The sequence below is a fragment of the Crocuta crocuta genome, unplaced genomic scaffold (assembly GCF_008692635.1).
Source record: "Crocuta crocuta isolate KB4526 unplaced genomic scaffold, BGI_CrCroc_1.0 scaffold177, whole genome shotgun sequence".
NCBI lineage: Eukaryota > Metazoa > Chordata > Mammalia > Carnivora > Hyaenidae > Crocuta > Crocuta crocuta.
In genome coordinates this window covers 2,309,245-2,326,566 of record NW_027531880.1, presented here as the reverse complement: position 1 = coordinate 2,326,566, position 17,322 = coordinate 2,309,245, and the positions used below count along the sequence as shown (strand labels likewise).

Here is a 17,322-nt window from a genome sequence, read left to right as displayed (position 1 = left end):
GGGGGTCCACAGCCATCTCAGCAAGAGTGAAATAATTCCTGTCCCACTCCAGGAGATTACAAATATTTGCTGGTAGTCTCATAATTTTATGGTTTCATGTTTTGTCTTTTTTAGATCTACAATTTAATTTGGTGAATGTTTTAGAGTAGAGATCTAATTTTTTTTTCTCAAATTTTAACCAGTGGATTCAATACCGTTCTTTAACTAATCCACCTTGCCTCCTTGATTTGAGATGCCACTTTTATGATACATTGTTATTATTTATACTTGGATCCGTGTCTGGATTTTCTGTTCTGTTGCACTGATAGGCTTATTTATTGCTGGGCCATTACTTAATCATTGGACTTTAGTATGTATTTTTATATTTGAGAGCGTGAGGTCTTGCCCTATCCCCTCAATAGCTTTTCTTTTAAAAAAATTTCTTATCTTTTCTTACGTAGTTATTATTCTAGGTGATGGTTAGAACCATTTTGCCAAGCTCAAGAAAAAAATTTTGTTGTATTTGATTTGATTAGTATAAATTTTAGATTAATTTCTAAAAACTTAAAATCTATATGTATAATGGGGCACGTGGGTAGCTACATTGGTTAAGTGTCTGACTCTTCATTTTGACTCAGGTCATTATCTCACGGTTCATGAGATTGAGCCCCGAGTTGGGCTCTGTGCTAACAGTGCAGATTCTCTCTCTCTTCTCTCTGCCCCTTCCTCACATGTGCACACCCACTCTCTCTCAACATAAATAAATATTAAAAATATTAATTTAATAATTAATATTAAATTATGTTTTCCAGAAATGTGGTATATTTCTTTATTCTATTTTCCTTTTATGTTATTGGAACCCCCCTTTTTTAAAGCAAACTTGTAATATTCAGATCTGCTTAGTTAATTTTTGTGAAAGGGATCTTATATCCCTCTCCCACAATTTTTCTAACTGGCTGTTGTTGGTATGCAAAAAGGAAAGGAATGTGACACCTTACCAAACTCTTCGGAATTCTAATAATTTTTGTACTGTCAAAAATTTTGATCTGGTTTCCACTTTTTTGAAAACCATTTTTAAAGTGAATTCTGCTGAATCAAATGCTGTAATGACTAGCCTCTGGGCTGTGGGAGGTATCTAGGGCATGGTGACCTATTCAGGAAGGATTACTGATTATAATAATTGTAATTGAGGAAAGTAGGGTAAAGGTTAAGACCCACAGAACTTGTAGAATTTATTATGAATCATTGAAAGCCTGACAATGTGTAAATCATATAGCATAGATTTGGCTACAGCACAGATCAAATCACGTATCCTGATCTGACATTTTTTTGTTCTTTTTTTTTAAATATTTTATTTATTTCTGAGAGAGAGAGAGAGAGAGAGCGTGAGCAGGGGAGGGTCAGAGAGAGAGGGAGACACAGAATCTGAAGACGGGCTCCAGGCTCTGAGCTGGCTGTCAGCACAGAGCCCGATGCGGGGCTCGAACCCATGAACTGTGAGATCATGAGCCAAAGTCGCACGCCTAAGCGACTGAGCCACCCAGGCGTCCCTTGATCCAACATTTAACTTGATGATGGCCCTGTACTGATGTCCCAGTACACAGTTGCTTCTCAGTTACCCTGTCTGTCCTGTCTGATGACGGCAAATCAGTTCCCCTGGGGCTGTTCAAAGGATGCTGTGGTCAGGGTGAACCCGTTCTTCCTGCTTTTGACTGTATAAAGGACACCACACTGAGCTGCCGGTTGATAAACATAGCTAATAGGGATTTCCTAAGTGTTTGCATGTTTGCTGATGGTGATCTGCTGCTGGACTGTGGGGGCCCCTGGCCACAGCACCCTGTCTCTGAATGCAGAATGGGACTGTGTGATCCCATCTCTGTGCTTAATGGAAAGTCTGTTTAGAACCAGAGCTCAGCGTGGGCCCACAGCTTCCTCCCAGCATCGGCAGCCTCTCTCAGGCTATGGTGTGGCTCAGGAGGTGAGTAACCTGAGGCCTGTGTCTAGGACCTGCCTGCTTTTAGGCTGATTTTACTTGGACATTGTTCCACACTGAAGCAGCATACCTTGTGGGCTTACACTCTAATGTGAGCTAGGGTTCTACCCTGGGAGAACCAGAGGGGAAAGGCTACAGTCCCAGGGGCGTGGCTGTGACAGGGTTCATCTTTGTGATCTTGTGTCTGTGGGTGTGTGGCAGAGGGGAGTGCGGGAGTAGAAGTGAATTTAGGGAACCTTCTTTGGGGGGAGTGCTGGCAATCGTTTTATTTCTAACTAAGAAGAGCCCCTAGGAAGGGAAAGAAGTTATCTTGCCAAACTCATTAACAGACATTCTGCTTAGACCTTCATAGCACATCACCTGGTGTCTGGAGGCAGGGAGAGGAGGGACAGCCCCGCTGTTGGGGCTGGGGCAGGACTATAAATGAAGGCCCATGTACCATGAGTTAAATAATTTTTTGTAATGTTTATTTTTGAGAGAGCGAGAGCGAGAGCGAGCAGGGGCAGAGAGAGAGGGAGACACGGAACCCAAAGCAGGCTCCAGTCTCTGAGCTGTCAGCACAGAGCCTGATGTGGGGCTCGAACTCCCAAACCATGAGATCGTGAACTGAGCCAAAGTCGGATGCCTAACTGACTGCGCCACCCAGGAGCCCCAGCATATACCATGAGTTTAAATAAATGATTCAAAGTTTTAAGTCAGCCTATCTTTAAATCAGGTTCTGTCCTCCTCTCTTGATAAATATACCTTCATAACAACCTGGACAGCCAGATTCAAATGTAGAATTCTTATATTCATCAAGTTTCTTGTGCACAGTCTCTGTGGGGCACATGTAGACACCCCTGGTCTCAGCCCTCAAGTCTGTATATACTTCCTGCAAACAGTCTCCCTTGTGCAGGCTGTGGAGTGGTGTTCCCTTGAGAGAATGGACCTGGGCAGGTGTGGAAGCAGGTCCTGGGACCTGTAATGGCATGGAGTCTGGGTAGGTGCATCCTAGGGACTCTGAGAGCTCCTTGCTCCATGGAAGTGGCATGGCTGGAGGAGGAGGTGTGAGGTCCTCAAAGCATGGTGCTCAGGGTATGGGCCCAGCCTAAGATTCACAGGCCAGGGGGTAGGTGTGGGAAGAGTGGATGGAACAGCATGTGGGAGCATGGAACCCTAGGGTGGGTGGGGTCCTTTAAGGGGTAAGATCAGGTACGCCAAGCACGACGGCTCTGGGATGTGCCAAACTGTGATCTCAGAAATGCTCTTTGATTGCTTCTGGTTTGTGGGCAGCACGTGATGAGATTCACCACTCACCTGACGTAGCCCCAGTGGACATGTCCTGTCCCTGTCTCCGACATTTCCTTCCCCATCCCCCAGCTCCCAGCTCCTCCTTACAGTGTGGCTTTGGGGCCATTTTGAGTAGCAGAGGATTTGAGCGCCTGCATCTGTTGGTCGTAACAAGGGTCCACTGTTATGGAAGGAGCCAGTCGTGGGGCTGGGGAGGAACAGGGGCCAATGGCTTCTCTCTCGCTGCTGTCTCCCCTCATTCTGCTCTTAGAGATGTGCTCTTCTGGTCTTTGCACTTTGTCTCAGCCACCGCACTCATCTAACACCGGTCTCACCACTTTGTCTCCATTCTCCTTTTCTGTTCCATCTTTTTGCCCAAGAATTTTCTTCTTCCTGATGCTTGGTGGCAGTGGTTGGCCAAGGTCATGAGGACTTGATGGGGAGGGGAGATACTTCCCTTGCATCTCAGCAAACTCTGATGTCATTGTAGTAGTACTATATTCAGGTCTGTTACAAATTAATAGGTGTTTGTGGGCTGAGATGGAAACCCAACAGTCTCTAATAACATTATTTCTATGGAGGAGTACATTCCCAGTTCCAAATAGCTGATGTACAAGTGAACTATCAGAACAAAACTTGTTTGTCATTGTGGCTGTTAGCTTTAGAATTTTGGATATGAAAAGTGCTCTGTGTAGAGCAGTAAATGAATAGGCTCAAAGGTAACCTGATGCGTGGGGCCCCTTGAAGCTCTGAAGGTCTGTGATTTTAGTGCATCCCCTCATTTTTACAGGTGAGGAAACGGTGATCAGAGAATGTGAAGTGATTTGTATAAAGCCAAACATGAAGCCTTGTCTGGAACCGGGCCTCTGATCCCACCTTGCTGCCCCCTTTTATTACCGTCAGGATGTACAGGTGTCAGTTTGGTTAGCAGAGGCTTCGAGCATCTGCATCTTTTTGGGGGCAGATCGCCCATGATGTGCATGGCGGCCTGTGACGGTGGTGGACGCTGTGTGCACAGGAGTCTTTGAAACAGATGGAGGGGTCTCAGCACTATGGGTACTTGTTAGATTTCATGCACGTGACCACTTTAAAAGGAGAGGATATTTGAAGAGAAGCAGCAAGAATGACAGCTTTTTGGAGTTTAAAGGCGGCTACAGAGGTCACTTGATCAATATTCTCAAACAGTGTCTCTCTCTGTCCATACTTTTTTCCTTTTTTTTTTTTTTTTTTTTTTTGAGAGAGCGAGCGAGCAAGCAAATGTGCACACACATGACCTGGGAAGAGGGCAGAGGGAGAGAGAATCTCAAGCAGGCTCTACACCCAGCACATCCTACCAACCCTGGGATCATGACCTGAGCTGAAATCAAGAGTCAGACACTCAACTGACTGAGCCACCCAGGCGCCCCTGTTCATACTTTAAAATGAGATGGATCTGCAAGTAGAGTTAAATTGTTGGAATCTTTTTTATGGCTTGTTGCAGTCTTGAACTTCCTTATCTTTAAGGATTCTAGTACAGAGAATAATTACTACTGTTGTACAGAACTTTGAAATTTGTTTTCTATAGTTACAATTGCACGACTTTGGTGTGGCTGTTTCCTCACCTATAAAATAGGGGTCATGACCTGTCAGGATGACATGGGAAGAAACGAGAAGCACCCAGCATGGCACCAGACTGGAGTCACTGGCTGCTTGTTGATGGGGTGGCTTTCTGTCCTTATTGTCATAGTTGTCACTGTAACCGGGGATTCCCTGTCATTGCTGGAAGCCTCTTCCTGTCCACTCCTTGACAGGTTTCCTTGTGCGTTCTGACACCTCCTCCTTAGCTTGAAGATATTTCCTATTCAGCAAAGCCTACTTCATATTCTGAAGAGCCCTCTGAATGGGTCAAGAAGTACAGAATTTCTTTCTTTCTTTTTATGTGTTTAAGATTTTTGATTTGTTACATTCCAGGAACTACCTTTGATTCCTGTCTGCTGCCTCTGAGCCCTTTTAGTTATGGCTTCTTTCTTGACCTTTCTCTGTACACCATTTATCTTGGACATTCTTTTTGTAATAAGCTGGGGACATAGGAGTATTCCTGAAGCCTTATTTACCTTTTCTGTCAGGTGCCTGGTTTGCATTTATGTCAAACACTGTCAGAAAATGCTCCACTACGAGGACAGAATGTGACAAAACTTTCTAAAGTTGAGCTACCCATTTCTGTGTCTTCTCCTGGAATTGTTTTTATATCCTGTCCTTGTTATTTGAGGAACTCCCGGTCTGGAGTTTCCCTCTCCCGCTCCTGACTTTTGTCTGTTTGGTAGGTTTCAGTATTTCATACTAATTCCCACCATACAGTCTGAGGTGCTGTGTTTGCCACAGAGCAAGTATACAGATACCTCGTTATGCTTCCCGCCCAGCCCTTTGCCCCTGTATCAGGTGTTAACGTTTTAAGTCCCTGAGGAAATGACTTGTGTTGATAATGTGGCTGAATAGCATTTAGTAGGATATCATGTGTTGGAGGCCATTTGGAAATTCCAGTTGTCTGTGACTTTTAACATTCCCTACAAAGGGCTATAGCCCTGTGGAATGCCTGCACATAGTCACTCTTCAAAATGAATTTTCCACACCTTTTCTTTTCTCCTGAAACCTCCAGCATCTCCTCACTCTTCCTAAATATTGACTGGTGACCTTGCTTCTTATGTCACTGCTAAAGTAAAAACACTTTGAAAAAAGAAAAGACACTTTGAAGTCAATATATCCTTTCACTTCTGAAAACTACACACCCACCACATTTGCGCTTCTAGACCCCGATTTCCTTCCTGCTAAAATACCCATCCTCTCATGTGGATGTCTGTCCAAGGCCTGCCTTTCTTCTTGCACGGGATTCTGACCCCTCCCACTTACCCAAGGACCTTGCTCTAAAGTTCATCTTCACTCCCTGCATCCTTAATTCTCCCTCCGCCCTGGATTAGCCCCATCAGCGCACAGAAATATCTTTCATCTTAAAAAATGCACTCTTAAACCTACTTCTAGTTTTAATTCTATCCATTTGGGTCTTTTTATAACTTCTGTTTCTCTTCTGGGAACACCCCGCTTTCCACTGATTGTAAGATAATTTGCCTCATGGAACATAGCCTTAATAGCCTCCTTAAAGCCTTTACTTGATAATTCTAACATTTGGGTGGTATTGGGGTCAGCATCTGTTGATTGTCTTTTTCCTTAGGAATTGGCCACATTTCCTTAGTTCTTTGCACATTGAGTCATTTTGCATTGTCCTGGACGCTGTGTAAGCTCTGGATTCTTTTGTAATCCTGGAGAAGTTTATTTATTTACGTTTTGACGCAGGCAGTCAGCACGATTAGGTTTAGGCCACTAGTTCTACCCTGCTCTGTCAGAGTCGTGGCTCCTATGTAGTTCCCTTCTCCAAAGCCTCTGCTTTCCGTGTTGGGTCTGTCCTGCAAATGTGCAAGTCAGGGGTAGCCCTGAGACTAGAGCGGGCTCACAGAACTGGGGATCCCCTTCTCTAGCTATCTCCTCTCTGTGGTGTCACTCACAGTTCTTGCCTCACAGGAGCCAGACAGACTGGGTTTCTGTCTGAGGTTTGTATGACAGAGGACAGGGGCCCATCCTCCGGGCAAGACCTCAAGAGAAAAGTGAGAAAGATAGACTGAGCGAGAGGGTTGGGGAAGAAGGTAGGGAAACATGAGGTTGGGGAGGGAAATGAAAACTTTTCCAACTTTTCAACACATATATATTTTAATGTTTATTTATTTATTTTGAGAGAGAGAGAGCACAAGCAGGGGAGGGGCAAAGAGACAGAGGGAGAGAAAATCTCAAGCAGGCTTTGCACTATCAGTACAGAGCCCAATGTGGGACTTGAACTTACGAACCACATGATCATGACCTGAGTTGAAATCAAGAGTCAGATGCCTAACCCACGTGCCCCACTNTGTGTGTGCTCTCTCCCCCCCCCCCCCCCAATTTATTTTCTTATGGTAAGATATAGACTACATAGAATTTACCATCTTGACCATTTTAAGTATACAGTCCAGTGTATTACATACACTCATAATATTGTGCCGCCATCACCACTATTCATCTGGAGCTCTTTCTTCCTATAAAACTGGAGCACTTGCATCCGTTAGACAATGACTCTCCCCCTTCTTCTTCCTCCAGTTCTGGAAATCACTATTCTACTTTCTGCCTCTATGATTTTGACCACTCCGGTATGTCATGTAAGTGGAATCATACAGTATCATTTTTGTGACTGATTTATTTCACGTTTATTTATGTCTTCAGGTTTCCCCCATGTTGTAGCATGCGTCAGAATTTCCTTCCTTTCTAAGGCTGAATAATATTTCGTTGTATGTATATACCCTGTTTTCTTATTCATCCATCTGTCGACAGATACTTGGGTTGCTTCCACATTTTAGTGATTGTGAATCACTAAATATCTCTTTGATGCCCTGATTTATAATTCTTTTGGGTATATACCTAGAAGTAAAATTGCTGGGTCATATGGTAATTCTCTTTAATTTTTGAGGAGCCAACATACTGGTTTTCATAGCAGCCGTACCATTTTACGTTCCCACTAACCGGGCCCAAGGGTTCCAGCTTCTCCATATCCTCACCAGCACTTGTCATCTTCTGTTTTTTGTTTTTTTTGCTAGTAGCCAACCTAATGGATGTGAGGTGGTATCTCATTGAAGTTTTGGTTTGCATTTCCCTAATGATCAGTGATGTTCATTTTTTCATGAGGTTATAAGCCATTTGTACATCTTCTTCAGAGAAATTATCTGTTCAAATCCTTTGCCTGTTTTTAATTGGTGTGGCCTTTTTTTGTTGCTGAGTTGTAGAAGTTTTCTATACATTCTGGATATTAATTCTTTTTATTTAATTTTTTTTTTAATTTCTAGGAGAGAGAGAGAGAGACAGCGTGAGCAGGGGAGGGTCAGAGAGAGAGGGAGTCACAGACTGAAACAGGCTCCAGGCTCTGAGCTGGCAGTCAGCACAGAGCCCGACGCGGGGCTCGAACCCACGAACCGTGAGATCATGCCCTAAGCGAAAGTCGGACGCTTAACCGACTAAGCCACCCAGGTGCCCCTGGATATTAATTCTTTATCAGGCATATGATTTGAAAACGTTTTCTCCCATTTTGTGGGTTGCCTTTTAACTCTGTTGATATTATTTTTGGATGCACAAAATTTTAGAATTTTCATGAGGTCCAATTTGACTATTTTTTGTTGTTGATTGTGCCTTTGGTGTCATATTCAAGAACTCATTGCCAAATCTGATGTTATGAAGCTCTTGCTTTATGTTTTATTCTAAGGGTTTTATAGTTTTAGGTCTTTCATTTATGTCTTTGTTCCATTTTTTCAATTAATTTTTATATATTCGTGATAGGTAAGGGTCCAAGTTCTTTCTTTTTCTCTCTCTCAGAAATAAATAAAACATTAAAAATTTTTAAAAAGAGAAAAGATTGTTCTTTCTCCAGTGAATGGCCTTGGCACCCTTGTCAAGAATCATTTGACCATAAATGTGAGGGTTTATTTCAAGAGTCTTTATTATNGCATCGTTTTATGTGTCTGTTGGCCATCTGGATGTCCTCTTTGGGGAAGTGTCTGTTCATATCTTCTATGTCAGTATGTTTTAATAAAGCTACAGTCTGACTGCTTTTGTTTCTTTTTCATAGTTCCAGGGAGCTCCTTTTTGTGTTTTGCCCAGAGTTTCTAGTTGTGATCAGAGGGAGGATGACCATTGTGGGTTTTCACCACCTTGACAGTTCTATGATTTTAAATGCTGTACTGACAATATCCAGGTAAGCCTCCTGCCTGCACATCTCCCCTGAGCTCTGCTTTTTCTGAATGTCAGAAAGGCATCTAAACTTAATGAGTTGAAGGCTGAATTATTCATCTCCCTACCTCTTCTCCCACAGCCTTCCCCACCCCAACAAGGGGCCATCATCCTTCAGTTGCTCAGGTCAGACACCTGGAGCTGTCCATGACTTCTCTCTGTTCCTCATACACCACATCCAGACCCTTAGCTCATCTTGACAGCAGTTTTCAAATTATATCTAAAATCAGACAACTTCTTACCATTTCCACATTATCGCCTCTTACCTACAGAACTGTAAGAGTCTCGTAACTGCTCTCCTTGCTGCCGTACTTTGGCCCCCATCTGTTCTTCACCTTGTAGTAAGTCAGGAATCATTAAGCTTTTGCTCAACCCTCACCCCTATAGATGACTATTTATCTCACCCCTGTAGATGACTATTTGTTTTCAGTATATAAAAGCTGAAGTTCTCACAGTGAGTTTTCAGCTCTAGGTGACTTCTAATCATCCTCCATTCCTGCTACTACTTCCTGTTGCTCTCCTTACTCATCGGGCTTCGGTCACATGGCCCACAGCTGTTCTTCAACCCTCTTCTTGTACTCCCGCCTCAGCTCAAAGGTACTCGCCATTCCTTACCTGGAATCTTCCTCCCCTGATATCTGCAGGGCTCTCTCTCTTTCACTCCCCTTCTAATCTTTGTTCAAACATCACTTTCTCAGAGGAGCTTCGCCCGGGGCTTTCTGTCCCCTCTTACTTGCATTAGCTGTAGCTCTCATCAAACCTGACACATCATTTGTTTGTGTCTCTTCTCATTAGCAAAAGCTCTTTGATGACAAGTTCTTTGTAATTTATTTTTCCAGTGTTGTAGCTTAGGTGCCTAGAGCAGTGCCTAGCATGTGATAGGCAGTCAGCGAATATTTGTTGAATGAACAAATTAAAAGATACACAATATAGTTGAAGAACTTTTCATAAAAAGGATTTTGTTAGGGTTATTCTTCAATATTTTTCAAAAACATCGTATGAAAAGAAGGATGCGACATTGGTATGGTAGTACGTGTTCAAGATATTGGCATCCACGAGCCCACATTTGGAGTACGTAACATTAGTGCTCTGGTAGAAGCAGATGAATTAATTTCTAACTCTTGCATACTTGGGTCGTGTTCTAGGTCCCTGCTGGGCTATTTTTTTCTAAGGATAACTACTGGAATCAAAGATGGAAATATTGAGCTTTCACTCTTGTATCACATAGTATCCTTTTTTAAAGTTTATTTATTTTGAGAGATTGAGTGAGAGAAGCGAGTGTGCATGTGAATGGGGGAGGGCGGGGGAGAGAGAGAGAGAGAGAGAGAGAGAGAAGAGAGAATCCCAAGCAGGCCCTGCTCACAGCATAGAGCCTGATGTGGGGTTCGATCTCACGAACCATGAGATCATGGCCTGAGCTGAAATCAAGAGTAGGATGCTCAGCCAACCGAGCCACTCAGGCACCCCTCACAGTGCGTCTTAAAGACTGACAGGAGTGGGACCTAGCAATGTGGAAACCAGCACGGACCACATTGTACATAGCTACTTCAGCTGCATTATCTCTGCCGTCTGTTCTGCCGTGACCAGGTCCCATGATCATGAATGACAGAGTGAAGAGCTGTCATGCAGATGTCCAGTCCTGAATGTGAGCAACTTTTTTTTTCTTTTTTAGTTTATTGTCAAGTTGGTTTCCATATAACACCCCGTGCTCATCCCAACAAGGACCCTCCCCTGTGCCCATCACCCCCCCTCCCCTCTCCTCCACTCCCATCAACCCTCACTTTGTTCTCAGTATTCAAGAGTCTGAACGCGAGCAACTTTAAACAGTCATTATCAGTGGCTTGAATCATTACCTCCTCTATTCTCTGAGGCATAGGCAGGTTGGCTGTGAGGAAGCAGTAGTTATGTAGCTCAAACATTGAACCCAGAAACTCAGAGAACACACTGAAATCCATATTACTTTTGTTTTTTGCACCCAAGTCCATTTTTAGTGCAGTGGCCATGTGGGTTCACCGAAAGGACAGTTATCACCCCGGGGTGTGCGTTCTCACTGTTGGTGATGTGAGGACATCTGCCTCTTGTTCTTTCTAAGGCTACATTATAAATTAGGACATCTTTTGAGATGGCTTTCTGGATTTCTAACTTCTGAAAGTGGGCGTTAGGAAGGAGGATTTTGAGGATGTTATTCTAACAGTCATATATTAAGCCTACAGCTCAGATTCTCCCAGTGCCTCAACAATGGAATTATTACTGCTCAGTAGATGGTCCTGTAATGAATCAGCTTAGGTGGTAAATAACTGATGTGTCCTGTTCTTCTGTTTGTGCTTTTTCAAGTGCAGTATATTTTCTTGTTTGTCAAGTTTTATGCACATCGTTTTAAGGCTTTTTCCTCTTCCTGTATGTGATAGTATAAATGTTTTGTTTTGTTTCGATGAGAGTTGTTGCTTATGATGCTGTGGTTGGAATTTAGGATGAATATTGGTTTATGAACTATTAAAAGGTACACTTCTCATTTATGTTTCAAGGGTAAGGTATTATATATTTGTCATCTTTAAGTAACCATAGAGACAGAAAATAAGGGAAATGTGTTCTGCATAGTCTCTGTATGCTACTCTGTGTTTAATTTAGATACTTAATGGTATTCTCTAGTTGTTCAGGACCCATGGCAGTTTCCAACCTCCTTAAGGCATTAACGGAACTATGTTGCAGCCCTGTTAGGAAGATGCTGAATATGTCTGAGATATGACTCATTCCTCTTAGTGGAAGGAAGCCTTAGCGGGAGGAAACATTTGTAGCGTCTTCTTGGCCTGAGTGGTTTTTTTGACTACTCATTCATTTTTTTGTTGATTTATTAATCCAATAGATATTTATTGCATGTTCTGCTCATACCAGTCACTGTGCTAGGTAGGCGTCTAGGGAAGAGTTCTTCTCTGATACACAGTGGAGAGATGGGGAAGCCAGAACTCTTCCGTGAGTCTGATGAAAAGGTTGTCAGAGAAGGAGGTGTTTGAGCACCTGGCTTCCAAGATATTGCTGCCCTGTGCATTTAAAGTATATCACAAGCCTTAACATTGTTTGTACTCAATTCTATGTAATTCCATTTCTTCACATTTCTCTTGAGGAAATCAAAGCGTTATTTATAATAATTAAAAAGAAAGCAAAAAAAGGAACAAATTTGAATTGCCCCATAGAGCAGACTGATGAAATTAATTATGGTACATTCATGAGATAGATTTTTCTGCAGTCATTAAAAATCATATTACAAAAGGATAATGGCATGGGGAAATCCCATTTAATAAGTGGAAGAAAGACCCTATAAAACAGTATGATCTCAATTTGGTAATGCTACATTCATCCTGCCCACCTGGATTACCATACCGAAATTATGGCTATCCCCACCCCCACACACACTCCTTATGCCCTTACCCTGCTCTGCTCCTCACCTGTCCTTACCACCTGCTAACATAGTCTACAGTTTAATTATTCATATCATTGCGTGTCATTTTTCTACTTGCCAGAATAGAAGTTGTAGGAATGCAGGAATTTTTTTTTGGTCTATTTTGTTCACCAATGTGTCCATAAAACCACCCATGACAGATCCTAATAAATACTATCATTGTTGAATACATGTGGAAAGAAATGTGGAAGGGTTATTTATGATGGTTATTCATTGTTTTCTTTTTTCTCAATTTTTCATATTTTCTCTAATTAACACGGATTACCTATGTAGTTAAAGGGAAAAAAAAGCTTAAAAGAGATATTGTTGAATATGAGTTCCTCATGTATCTCTTGCTCATTTATCTGGGGGAGAGGGCTGAATGGACGATCGACGAGAGCAGAACCAGGCCTTGCGCTGCCGGGAGCATTGTCTGGACGGATGCAAGGCCTGTGGGTGCCGGTCTGGGTTTGTGCTGGACTATGGGCTGGATTTTGAACCGTCCCTGGTCACGCTTCCCCTGTCTCAGCCCACGCTCATGGCCGCCTTCACGCCTTGGTCCCTTCTCTTTCCTCGTCTGTGTTTTTCCTGGTCCCCATTTTCTTCAAAGGCCTGCTGTCTCTCTGTGACCTTCTGTGATGACTGTGGCCTTTTCCGCCCTTGCACGCCCACGGCCCTTACAGAGTGTGCCCAACACGGCCCTCGAGGAGGCCCGGCCTGCAGCGCCTCGGTCCCGGCTCTCACAGCTGGCCTTCGGAGCCCTGTTTGCAGTGGACTTTAACCCAGAGGCCGGAGCCACCACTGCTGGGAGCCGAGCAGAATCTATTTTAAAACAGAAAGCATAGAAATACTTTAAACACACATATGCTCCACTTGTCTCATGCGTTATCTCTTTCCTGCAAGTAAATGACAAGCTGCTTGAGAAAAAGACTTCTATTTTCTATTTTTCTTTCCTTCAGTAGCACATACCCAGTTCTAGTCTCCGAGCTGACGTCACATGCTCGTTGGCTGGTCCTTGGTCTCCCATATATTAAATAAATGTTGTTTGTGACCCTTCCGAGATGGCATGAGGATGATATAGGGGCAGAGTCGAGTGCCGGAGAGGGCATTATATATGTATGCACATATATATTTAATGACATTTTGTTATTAATAATTGAAAAGCTGATAAACTAAGGTGAAGTGTTCAGGATGTAACTTGGCTGCAGTATGCTTTTGCTGTGAAAATTGTACAATTTTTATGCAGGGAATTCAGATTGATTTTTAGGAAGCAGGGTATTATGTCACAGATTATTTAATTCACTAAATGTTTATTGAGATTCTACTATTTATAAGGTACCGCAAAAGCACTGAGGGAATTGTAGAGGTCAGCTGAAAATAGTCTGGGAGCTGGTAGAGGTGGGATTGTAAGTTAGTGTCTGAACAGTGCCAAGAAAAGAGAAAAGCATATTATTGGGGGCTTAAAGGAGGGAGAGATTACTTGTGATCTGGGGACAGGTGAACGTGCATAGCGTAGGGGACATTGTGATGAGTCCAGAATGATGAGCTTTGTTAGGTGGGAGCTTGTAGACATGGGGTAAATAGAGAATTCCGGGCGGTGGTAGCAAAATCAAAGCCGGATGGGAAGAAGGCGTTTGGGAGAACAGTCGATTGTTCCTGGGCGGGGCTGCGTGGAACACGCAGGTGAGGAGGTTGGAGATGAAGCTAAAAGGTAGATTTAGGCAGCACACGGAAAGTCTTTATGCTTGAATAAAAGCCCTGTTTTCAGCTTCCCAAAGAGTCTTTGGATAGTCCCTAACATTATATGCAGGTTTGGAAAGAAAAGGCTTATGGTTTTTATTCAGTTTGCTAAATAGAAAACCATATGCTTTTGAAATTTGATATTTTTATCTCATAATGTAATTTATTAAGTGAGGATGCATAAAATCAAAGAGAAAATTGTTTGCTTCTAGGAACATAGGTGTTTTTGTTTGTTTTTACCATTGTGATTGCAAACATTGGATTGGACTAGTGCTTCAACTTGCAGATTGACTTAAACTGTTGGGAGATGGAGGTAGATTTTAAATGGTTAAATTATTTTCTCAAAGCTATATAGCAAATTATTAAGATGCTTTTGAATATAATCCATGTGTCTGGGCTCTAAGAAACTTGCTATCAGAAAACTTGTGATGATTTTCAGAATGTCATCAGTATGCTTGATATCACATATGTACAGTGTGTATTCTGACATTAATGCTATTTCTGTCCATTGCTTAGTGCAGAATGTATTTCAGAGTCCATAGTCATACACAACAGTTTTTAAAAAAACATATTAGGGGAAGAATCCAAATCATAATCACTGGGAATTCATAAATTATTTTTCATATTATCTCAAAAGTTTAGCAAGTGTGTATTCCTAACCCCATGTGATTTATATCATTTTCTCATTTAAAGTAGATTAACAGTTTAGGGGTGCCTGGGTGGCTCAGTTGGTTCAGTGTCTGACTTTGGCTCGGGTCATGATCTTGCAGTTTGTGGGTTCGAGTTCCACATCGGGCTCTGTGCTGACAGCTCAGAGTCTGGAGCCTGGTTTGGATTCTGTGTCCTCTGTCTCTGCTCCTCCCCTCACACTCTATCTCTTTTTCTCTCTCTCTTTCTCAAAATTAATAAGCACTAAAAAATTTTAAAAAATTAAAATAGGTTAAGAGTCAAGTAATATATAGTTAAGAATCTCTGGGTTTGAGTTATGAAATAATTGATCAATTACTTAAGAATTCTTTTTCATATTACTTAAAATAGATTCAACTTGTTACTTTTTTTAGTTTTTAAATTCTAAAATATATTTGGAAAGGAAGAAAATTGAAGAGTCATATGTGGAATGTTTGCCTATTTTTGTAAAAGTGTGTGTGTGTGTGTGTGTGTATGTGTGCCTAAGCTTAGGCTCTGTGAATGGAGACAGGCTGAGGAGCGTCTGTCCTCAAATTGCATCTGAGGTGGCTTGACAGGTGAGGGAGGGATTGAAGAAATGAAGGAAGAAATGACGTCGTTTCTTAGTTTATATACTTTAAAGCAATTTAATGTAACTTAGTTTTATTTTTTGAGAGACAGAGAGTGTGCGCCTCTGTGCACGAGTGGGCAGAGAGAATCCCATGCAGGCTCCATGGTCAGATTGGAGCCTGACGCAGGGCTGGATGCCATGACCCTGGGATCATGACATGAGCTAAAATCTAGAGTCCAGTGCTTAATTGACTCAGCCACCCAGGTGCCCCTTTCCTTTGTCTACTTTTAAAACAAATGTCACCAAATGGTGTCACCATTTGGTGACATTTGTTTTAAAAGTATACAACGGTGATTTCTACCTTTCCTTTTTTGCATTTTTGAATAAAAATGGAAAGACATTTGTCAAAGCTGTTTTTATTATATAGATTACTATGTTGTACATTTTGGAGCCAGCATTTTTTCCCTCCCATTGTTCATTGAAGGATGCAATATATGCTGTTCAGGTTTTTACTTTCTTAAGACATTTCTAGCTTCTTCTAATATTTGAATTTTTTACGGTTCCTTCCTTTCAACTTTACTGTCTTCATTTTCAGAGAAGTTATAATCTGTACTTTAATTATACTTCCTTATAAAATATTTAGTTGAAGGAAATTCCATGATCACTCATAGAGTTTAATCCTTTTTTCATTTGCTTTATCAAATTTTTGAATTCATACCAATATTTAATACTCTTATAATGCAAATATGTGTATAGTATAATTTTACATTCCATTCTCTGTGGCATAACTTCTAGTGATTTATTGCCTATGATTTCACATTCTCCTTTGCAAAGCAGCAAATGATCTCAGCTTTTTGAAACTGCTCCTCATTTGAAGGAGAGACCTTACATTGTCAGTTGCAAATACCTTTTCCTTACTGTCATTTTGTGGTCATGTTGGATTTAAGGTCTTGACCTGTCTTTATTCCAATTATGCTTTGTTCAAAGAGAGTGTAACAGTACAAACCTGTTTCTCTCATTGTTGTGTGAAGTAACACTCAAATCTTTCCATGCTTTAGGTACTAAGGTAGAATACAAATTATGTCTTGTGAGGAGAAAATGCTCAAGTAAGTGACTCGGGTGAAGTAGCTAACTAGAATAGAAGTAAAAGTGATGGGTTTATTCAGAGGACCTGGGTCAAGCTACTGTAATTGTTTGAGCCTCCATCCCCTGGTTGTAAAGTGAGGGCAATGGATTGGATACTTTTCATTTCCCTCTGCCACTACATTTATGGTCTGACTACAGAACCATCCAGAATGTGGATAAGTTAAGGTAGGCCCTTGACCTCATCCTTGGAGGTGAGACCAAGGGGTTACACCTCTTGGAAATTTTGAATATTAAGTTTAAAAGAATAGAGAATATGCCCTTTTGCCAAGTGGATAATACATTTTTAGGTATCCATTATCCCAAATGTACCCCCACCTTTACATCATATGTTAAATATAGGAAAAATGCATGATCTTTGTCCTTTAACAGGGATCTAGGATCATGTGTCTTTTAACAGGGCATCTTGGATCATGTGTCCTTTGACAGGGATCTAGGATCATGTGTCCTTTAACAGGGATCTAGGATCACGTGTCCTTTAACAGGGATCTAAGATCATGTGTCCTTTAACAGAGATCTAGGATCATGCCTAATTAAGCTATAAGTCTACCTTGGTTCTGTTGGCAGAACCACGTTCTGTGCTAGGTGGACTGTGGTTCTGCCCTGGGGTTGCAAGTTGCCCAAGACAGTGGTGAGGTGCATGGGATCCCAGGCGAGATGTTTGAAAGAGGCACGGTGAGTCATCACTAT

At 42.0% G+C, this 17,322-nt stretch overlaps 1 protein-coding gene across 1 annotated transcript in view; it reads left to right on the top strand.

Annotated features, from left to right (window-relative positions):
- Nucleotides 1-17,322, top strand: part of CSGALNACT1 (chondroitin sulfate N-acetylgalactosaminyltransferase 1) — a 349,679-nt gene that overhangs the window by 85,691 nt on the left and 246,666 nt on the right. The window lies entirely within an intron of this gene.